This window comes from Lactuca saligna, chromosome 5 (genome assembly GCF_052625555.1).
Source record: "Lactuca saligna cultivar CGN05327 chromosome 5, ASM5262555v1, whole genome shotgun sequence".
NCBI classification, from domain to species: domain Eukaryota; kingdom Viridiplantae; phylum Streptophyta; class Magnoliopsida; order Asterales; family Asteraceae; genus Lactuca; species Lactuca saligna.
In genome coordinates this window covers 112,297,818-112,306,604 of record NC_136421.1, presented here as the reverse complement: position 1 = coordinate 112,306,604, position 8,787 = coordinate 112,297,818, and the positions used below count along the sequence as shown (strand labels likewise).

General features: G+C 33.5%; 1 long non-coding RNA gene across 7 annotated transcripts; it reads left to right on the top strand.

Moving 5' to 3' along the window:
* The first annotated feature begins 2,499 nt into the window (after positions 1-2,499).
* Positions 2,500-7,592, top strand: LOC144997193 (uncharacterized). Of its 7 annotated transcripts, none has more exons than XR_013659723.1 (9): positions 2,500-2,833; positions 3,133-3,211; positions 3,323-3,434; positions 3,565-4,862; positions 4,980-5,073; positions 5,194-5,318; positions 5,843-6,061; positions 6,405-7,085; positions 7,249-7,592. It is a non-coding gene; the product is annotated as an uncharacterized LOC144997193 (long non-coding RNA). The 7 variants fall into 7 exon arrangements; XR_013659724.1 differs by having other exon boundaries at positions 2,501-2,833; positions 3,565-4,849; positions 5,843-6,011; XR_013659722.1 differs by having other exon boundaries at positions 2,501-2,833; positions 5,843-6,011.
* Positions 7,593-8,787: the final 1,195 nt, after the last annotated feature.

The window sequence follows — 8,787 nt, the reverse complement described above, 5'->3', positions numbered from 1 at the left end:
TGTAAATTTTGGACCAAATTTGTAATAAATTTTGAAATCTAGGCCAAAAATGTAATTTTTGAAACTTGGATGACCTGTTGACCGGATCAAAGGGTTAAATTGAATATGATTACTGGTATTTGGGACTTAATTGAATAAAAAAAAATATATAGGGACTAAATCGATTATGAGGCCAAACCAAATAATTTGTTTTAAGAATGGTTATGTTATTATGGTTTGGTTAATTAGGTTTGGGTTGGTTAACCTATAAAACCATAATCGAGCCGTTAGTTGTCGGTTAACAAAAAATAGAAACCGGATAATTAGTTTTAAGAATGGTTATGTTATTATGGTTTGGTTAATTCGGTTTGGGTTCATTTTTTCGGTTATTAACTTATGAGAAATTAAATATCCTCCTACCTTTTATACCTATCAATATTTCTACCCATTTTAATGATGATATGTGTCATGTTAGTATTTTAAAATATCATTAAATTTTAATAAATGAACATTAAATGTTACATATATCACAATTTAATTGGGTAGGAGGATATATAAGAAAAAAAGTAGGAGAATATTTAATTTCTCTTAACTATTATGCTCACCCCCTAAAGCGGACCTTGTGAAATATAATTTTGATAAATTTCATAAATGGTCCTTAAGGTGTTTATTTTTCCCTTAAAAATTCCTTATGAAACCTTTCTTGCATTAACGGTCATTTGGACAAAACCTTACACCACGGTGGTTCTTTTAGTTTGAATTCCATTTCCCCACCAATCTTTTTTTAAAAATTTTATGTTAGAATTTTTTAAAATTACCTTTCCTCCCTTATTTTTTTTACGTCACGATTAAAAAAAATACAAGTCTTTTGGTTTCTAAAAAAAACATGGTATTCCATTAGACTCTCCCAAAAAATTAAAATCAAGAAAATGTGTGCATATGTTCTTTCTTCTTTGCTAATATAGTACAAGAACCCAAATTACAAGAACCAAGGTATTCGATTTTGAATCAAGAAATATGTATGAAAGCTTTACTGAAAATCTAGAAAGTGTGTTTACATAAAGCTCTAAACTCAAGATCTAAATATGTATTGCATCATGTGTGTATGTGTGTAGGTGGGTGTGGGGGGGGGGGGGGGGGGGATGAAGATCCTAGAACTTAGGGGTGTATGTGTCAAATTAAGTTCAGATCAAGATTTTTTTCTCACATTTCAAGTTCAAGATAAGCTCTAAATTTGTCGTTGTTTGTCCAAGCACCATCTTCATCCATGTCCATCAATTAAAACCACCACTGAACCTCAATCCACCACCAAGTTCACTCATCTCAATCCTTATTTACATTCTTAATCATGCATATCACCACCCATCAACATCGTGCATCCACGCTACCATCTCTATAGAACAAGAACCACAATACCATCATCTTGCCCTATCACCATCGCATTCATGGTTCATCATCATCACATCACCCAAATGGAGAAATTGACCCCTTGTTCTCAAAAATCGATCACGCCTCTTCTCTGTGTCTCATTCTTTCCTTCTTCAATCTCGATCGCAACTCACACTCAAAAAGACAAATAAATCAAACTTTTTTTTCTTTTTTTCTTTTTCCGATCATAGGCGACACTTCTCAATTCAATCACAACCCCTCCTTCTTCAACCTTCTTCTTTGTTAATATTTTTTGAGCCGCAATTTGATCAGAAGATTAATGAAAAAACAAGGCAAATAAGGATGATGGTTTCTCGATGGTGATTTTTTGTGGTGGGATGTGTAGGGTTATGAAGAATCTAAAAGGCCATAAAGGCGTACAATGGAAGCAACAAAACATAATCCCCATAAGCCAACCAAGGATACATGTTCTACCTATCTATGAAACTTAAACTAAAGAGAAGGAAACAAAAATACATACCTTTGTAGTCGTTTGAAACCTTCGTGGATCTTGATCGAATAATGCGTGTTAAAGCACAACAGAGAGCTCCTCTTTCGTAGTCGCACCTAAGGAGCAGACCAACAACATCCGAAAACACCCTGTAGACGAACACATTGAACGATACACATCAGAAGCCTGGAACGAGGCCTACACGCCACATAAAACCCTCTACCCCTAAGTAGGTGGCTTAGGGTTGGGATTTTGAGAATCGATTGGCTCTGCCGGATACTGAGGATTTTCTAGAGAGATTTCATCTATCACATTCGACTTAGTTTTTGGTTTTCATTTTACATGAAAAAGTTATGGTGATCGAAGAAGACTAGAATGTATGGTGTAAAATGGATGAATGATAAGGGTGATCTTAAAACAATGAGCTATAAGTGTAGCCCACCAGATAATATAAATTAATTGAAAATATAAATTTAAATTAAATGGTAATATAGTGTTAATTCTATAGACTAAATCCACGATGAAACTCTTAATAAATATTATTTTTTAAATTGAAACTTTTTTGGACAAAAAAACTACAAAGTAAATGGAATAGTTCAGAGTTTTCTCCAAAACTTCTTATTTTAAAAGTGAATTGAGATTCGGTTTTTACATTTGATATGCATATGCTTTGCTTTGCGAGTCAACATATTTGTATCTCCCATGAAATTTCTTCATAAGTTTCTTGCTACCCTTCCTTATTTATTTATTTATTATTATATTATTTTTTTCTCCACTGTCTCGTCTTTCATCGAAGTAGGGATCGTCGTTCACGTCTTTGTCAGCGGCGACCATCTCAGGGCAATCCCATCGGTTACACGCAAATCGATTCAATCTCTGATTATACTCGATCGTTTACTTTTTTGAGTAGTTGGATTTTGATTTTCATAGAGAGTCCAATTGCTTTATCTCCAAGAAGAATTAGGCATTTGTCTGGTATGTACGCTATTTAATTGCCGACCCATTTTTCACCCAAACCATTGCTAATTGGTGATCGCTAGAATTAAAACACACCTCTGATTATATGCTCAATCATCGTCAATTTTGATGTCTAGTGTGTTGTAATCACAACTTATATTGCTAATTGAAACTCAAATTTTAGTGATCGCTACATTTGATACTTTTTCCTCCTTCAGTAACCGATTTTGTGTTGTTACTAAATCATAGTTCCAGATAAGAATTAACACTTGTTTTCTGTATAAATATATTATTAAATCTGAGTATTACAAATACAGTTCTAGTTTAGGTGATGGATACAAACAGTTGGAGGTTTCAGCTGCACGCAGCTTCAAGACGAAGGATGGTGAACAGGATGTGTGGATTACTATTTACTATTTACCATTTACATCCTTATCTTAAATTTAAGTGGTTTATGAATTTGATTATATGCTAGTTAACATTGCTGTTCATGTTGCTTTTATGTAGAATGGTTATCTTCAAGAGGCATCTCCCGTTCTCTGAACAGGAGGGGCTAGACGAACTTCATAAAATAGCAGTGAGATTTGAAGAGAAGATATATAATGCTGCAACAAGCCTGGTTTGTTGCTTATTTTTGGTAGTTTTTAATTAGTGGATATTGTGTAGAGATGGAATGGAAGTAGTTAGTAGTCTGATATGTGGTGATGTACTTTGGGGAATAAAACTTTTCATTTATATTTGATTTGCAGGTTGATTATTTGCAGAAGATATCATTGAAGCTGCTGATCACGGAAACCTAGGATTCCCATGCCAGCTGCACAAGCACAAGCAGAAGGTCATTGGAATTGACTAATTTGTAATTTGTCGAGTAAATTTTGGTGTTCATCGACTCAAGTGTCGATGGTTTTTCGAGAAAACAGACAGCGATGGATGGGGGTATCACTTGTTCTTTTTAATTTTTTTTTTTGTTTTTGTTTTTGTTGTGAAGACTGAAGAACGCTAGAACTTTTTTCTGATTTTATTCTTGTAGAAGATTTTTTAGATCATCACAACTGACACATGTTTTTGTTCTTTTTGTAATTAACCATCGTCACCAAGTGGGACTTGCCTTACCTATACACTCTCAACTTGTGTGTCATGTTAGAGTTTTGCAAGCAGATGTGGAAAGGATCTAATGTTTTTGATTGGTAACCTGTTTCTGTATGGAGTGTCAGCTTATTTGTTAATGTGTTGATGAACTGAATAGACCTAAAATCTATAATACTATATCGTTATTTAATTTTCACCTTTAAGTTATTTTAGTTTTTGATTAGGATGTTGTACGAAATATAGATGTTGATTGGGGGTCTTGGTCTTAATAATATAATCTCAATCTGATGTTCTGTTCTTTTACTTTTTATTTTGACTAAACTGCATAAATGGTCACTGTGGTTGGGTCAAAATTGTCATTTTGGTCCAAAAAGGTTTGGACTAGTACCAAGAGGTCAAAACTTTTCATTTTGTTTAAGTTTGGTCAAAATTTTTTGAAAGTTTTTATAATGATGGATTTGCCCCTTATTATTTTATTTTTGAATTTTCTTTTATTACATTAATTAAAAACAATTAAAAATCAATACAAAAATAAAATACCCTAACCCCCACCCCACTCTCTTTCTCTCTCCACATATGGTTTCAAGAAACATTCCTTTGCCTCTAACAAATAGTCGCCTCCTCCCACAATTTGCTCCCTCCTACGGCCACCATTTATTCAAGAAACCTCTGCATTCAACCATCATTTGCACATATTGCTTCAATAAGAAAGCGACTATTGGATCTATGGATACGGTCAGAACTTTCAAAATTGACTATCCCTCTCATCTGATATTGGTCCCCTTCACAAACGGTGATTGGGCCACCAACTTCATCATCGTCTCCATTAGGACGATACGAACCCCGATGGTGTTGAATGTCCTTGTCGGAGATAGTCGAGCCTCACCCGCCTAAACAAACTCTAGAAAACCCTAGCTCTGGTGAACTCCAATGGCCCTAGATCCGGTGAACTCCGATGGTGCTATATATATATATATATATATATATATATATATATATATATATATATATATATATATATATATACCTAAGTTGTCACTAGAAACCTAATTCTCATACATAATGATGCTTCCAGCTTTTTTTTTTGGTCGAGTGCTCCCATCTGCGATTTTCTGGTGGTGTTGTGGTGGAGAACAACGCTAGGCGATTTCCTCCATTGATTTAATCAGGTATGTATATGTCTCTGATTTCATCATGAACGAGTCCTTATTTGATTTCTGATTTTTGACGTGAATTGGAACCACCAACACATTCTGGCTATAATTTACACATATGCACCTTAATTAAAGGAAATACGAGGATCCTTGAGAGATATGATCGATATTAGATAGGAAAAGGGTTAACTGCGATTCACGAGATGGAAGGAGGGAAAGCAAACATGCAGATGATATAAGAGAAGAAAGGGGTTAACAAAGTATGCAGTTCTAAAATTTTGAACTTCTAATCGATTCTTTATGTCTTTAATTTTAGAGAGTATGTGTTTGATTTATAGTATCGATCCCCAATTATATGTTATTTATTTTTATTTGTTTATTTTTTTTTAATTTTCAATGTGTATCTATATGTGAAAAGTGTTTGTGGTTTGAGTTAGAGGAAAAAGATAGAATGAAGAAGACGATCAGAGAGGGAGAGAGATTTATATTTTTTTAATTTATTTTTTAATTTACTTTTAACCAGAAAAATATCTAAATTAATAAAAAAAACAGAAAAACAAAAAACAAAGGCAAAATCATCATTATAAAAAAGTTCAAAGCAAATGGACTAAACTCTCAAGAAAATGAAAAATTTGGACCTCTGGTGCTAGTCCAAACTTTTTTGGACGAAAATGACAATTTTAAGTAAACCATAGAGACCATTTGTGCAGTTTTGTCTTTTATATCATCACAGAATTTATGCATTCAGTTATTATTAATATTAATTTCCTCTTATCCAATTCAGGTCCTTATTTGTGACAAGTTCATATTGGTGTGCCAATTAATACAAAGTTGTATCATTTGCTTAAGGATCGACTTGGTCACTGGTAGCTTAAATGCATTATGTTCTTCGCCAAGCTGATTATCAAACTCCTCAATCACAAATCCATTGGAATTCAAAAAAAAAATTGTTGGTGAGATGAGAATGGAATCTTTGATACAATTAATTAATAAGTAGAAAGAGGTACAATTAGTTCATTCTTCTATAAAAATTGAATATTCAAATGTTCTAATTATCCAATTAAGGTTATATTTGTAATTCATTGCTTCTTTGATTTTGCCTAGGTATGTCATAACATGGCTATTTGCCTAGAATGCCTCCCCCTTTCTTATTTTAATTTACCAACTATATCAATGGTGGATATTAGATGATGATGATTCCTTTTAACCACTATATACTATTTTAATTGTGAAGATGATGATAATTAGGAATTTAGGATCATGATCGTTGATTAATCATGTCTTTTGTTTATGTTAGGTTACATTTCCATTTGATTGTAACTCTCTCACCTCTAATTTCTTTTCAGGTTTTGGATTTGGAGTTGACTAGGACCAATGAACTAGATGCTGATTACAAATATCTGTTCTTTCACCTCTAAAATCCACAACATATTTCATCTGTATTTAAGTTTGATTACTTTAATTTGGTCGCTTTTTATAATTTGCTTTTTTTTTTTTTTTTAAATGGGCAATTAGTCTTTTGAAATCTAATTAAAATATGATTATTTGCAAGGTTTAATGTTGAGAGTAATGTTTATTCATTCACTTGCTTTTTTTTGATTGGAGATCGGCAATAGATGCGAACGTCCTCTTTAGAAGTGCTGGACCCTCTTCCTTGTATCACATCAACCCTCAACCAATGAAGGATTTGTATAATATTTTTAAATTAATTGTTTAATTTTTCTAGCTTATTTCCATTGTTGGTGAGCTTTCAGATTTGATGATAAAGCATAAAGAAGCATATTTCCTTAACATTTAGTTAATCTTTCTAAAGCCTCATTGAATGAAATGCAAAATGCTTAGTTCACATTTCTTATTTTTTAAATGTTTTTATGAAAGGAATTGGGGTTACGTATTCCAAGATGCATGGTATGTCTAAGTTTTGGTAAAGGTTCTTACCTATATCCCTATGATTGAATTTCATTTCAGGACAATAGTGAAGGATGTTCCATTTATACATTGAAAATCGAAATTTTTAGCAAAGATATGTAAGTAAATTTACTACAAATAGCTCCAGTGTACTGCAATTCAGTGTGCACATCTACATTTGCTCTTTTTAGCATTTTGAAGATCATTTGTGCTCTTTTCTTGCAAAAAATGTTTTTGGTCATTTTTTCTGATTAATACTATTTGTTATCATGATTCATGCAGGTTACTTTTACTCTACACTAATTTCATTCAAGTATCTCTTTCGAGCAGCTTCATACAAAGAACAATTTCGTCTTTCAACTACGTCATTCTGTTGTGGGGTGTAAGGAGCAGAAAAATTGTGTGTGACTCCTTTATCAGCCAGAAATTCTTCAAAGTCTTGATTTTTAAATTCTAGCCCATTATCGCTACGAATGTTGCGAACAAGCTTTCGCAGCTGAAGCTCAACTTTCTTTATGAAACTCTTGAGTGTAGGAGTTGCCTCAGATTTCTGTTTAAGAAAGAACATCCAAGTGAAACATGAAAATTCATCAATTATAACAGGAATATACTTATTGCCACCGACACTTTCGATTGCCGAAGGTTCACAAAGGTCTATGTGTAGAAGTTCTAAAGGTTTAATGATTTTCGTGTTTACTCGAGTTGGATGGATTTTCCTACTTTGGTTCCCCATTTCGCATGCTACACATAAATGATCCTTATCGAACTTCAATAGAGGAATCCCTCGCACATTATCACGAAGCACGGGCTTGTTGATATCCTTGAAGTTTTGGTGCAAAAGTCGTTAGTACCATTGCCAGCTATCATCGGAGTGAGCTTTCATTAGCAAGACAATAGCAGGTTTTCCTCTTATCGGGTTCAAATTTAGAGGATACATTTCTCCTTTCCTAGGAGACTTCAAAAGAACTGCTTTCGTTTCCTTCTCTACAATCTCAGAACCTTCGTAATCAAAGCTTACTTTCTGGCATGTTCCCACAACCAATTGAGAAACACTGATTAGGTTGTGTTGTAATCCTTCCACATATGCCACCTTTCGTATTGAAAAATCTTCGTTCGTAATCATCCCATAGCCTTTGATCATTCCAAATGAGTTGTTACCATGCTTTCCATTTCCACCATTTTTCAGTGCACAAAACTCCCTTAACTCTTCCTTTCTCACAGTCATGTGATGTGAGCAACCATTGTCTATGTACCATTTGTTGTCAAACTACTTGTCACGAATAACCTGCAAAGATTAAGCAGATTTAGGAACCCAAAGTTGCTTAGGTCCCGGTGATCCTTTTACAGAACAAGGAAAAGTAATAGCAGGATCAACCAAATAAATTCGATTAATTAACGCTGTTTCATCTTTCCTTTTAATGGTGAAAACTTTAATCTTATTATCTTTGAGTTTCATCTCTTTTAAATCAGATTGTTTTCTTTTAGATTTAATTTGATTTTTGACGAATTCTCTCTCTTATCTATTAGAATCAGATATCGACTTTTTGGTTGGAACTTTGGGCTCATCAACTAGCTTTTTCTTTCCCTTGTCATCTTTGGGTGAAGATCTTAGGGGTTGATGAATCTTTGGTTTCGAACTTGATATCATTGAAGAAGTGGGTTTTGGAGTAAAGTTCTTTGATTGCTTTACCAGATTGTAGGAATGACAATGCGAACATTGATTATCATTTGCAGGAGAACTAACTTTCATCCTTTGATTTGAAGATTTCCCTTTGTGAACGTAGCTCGAGTTTTAGGATTGCCAAAATTTCTTCCTTTCGT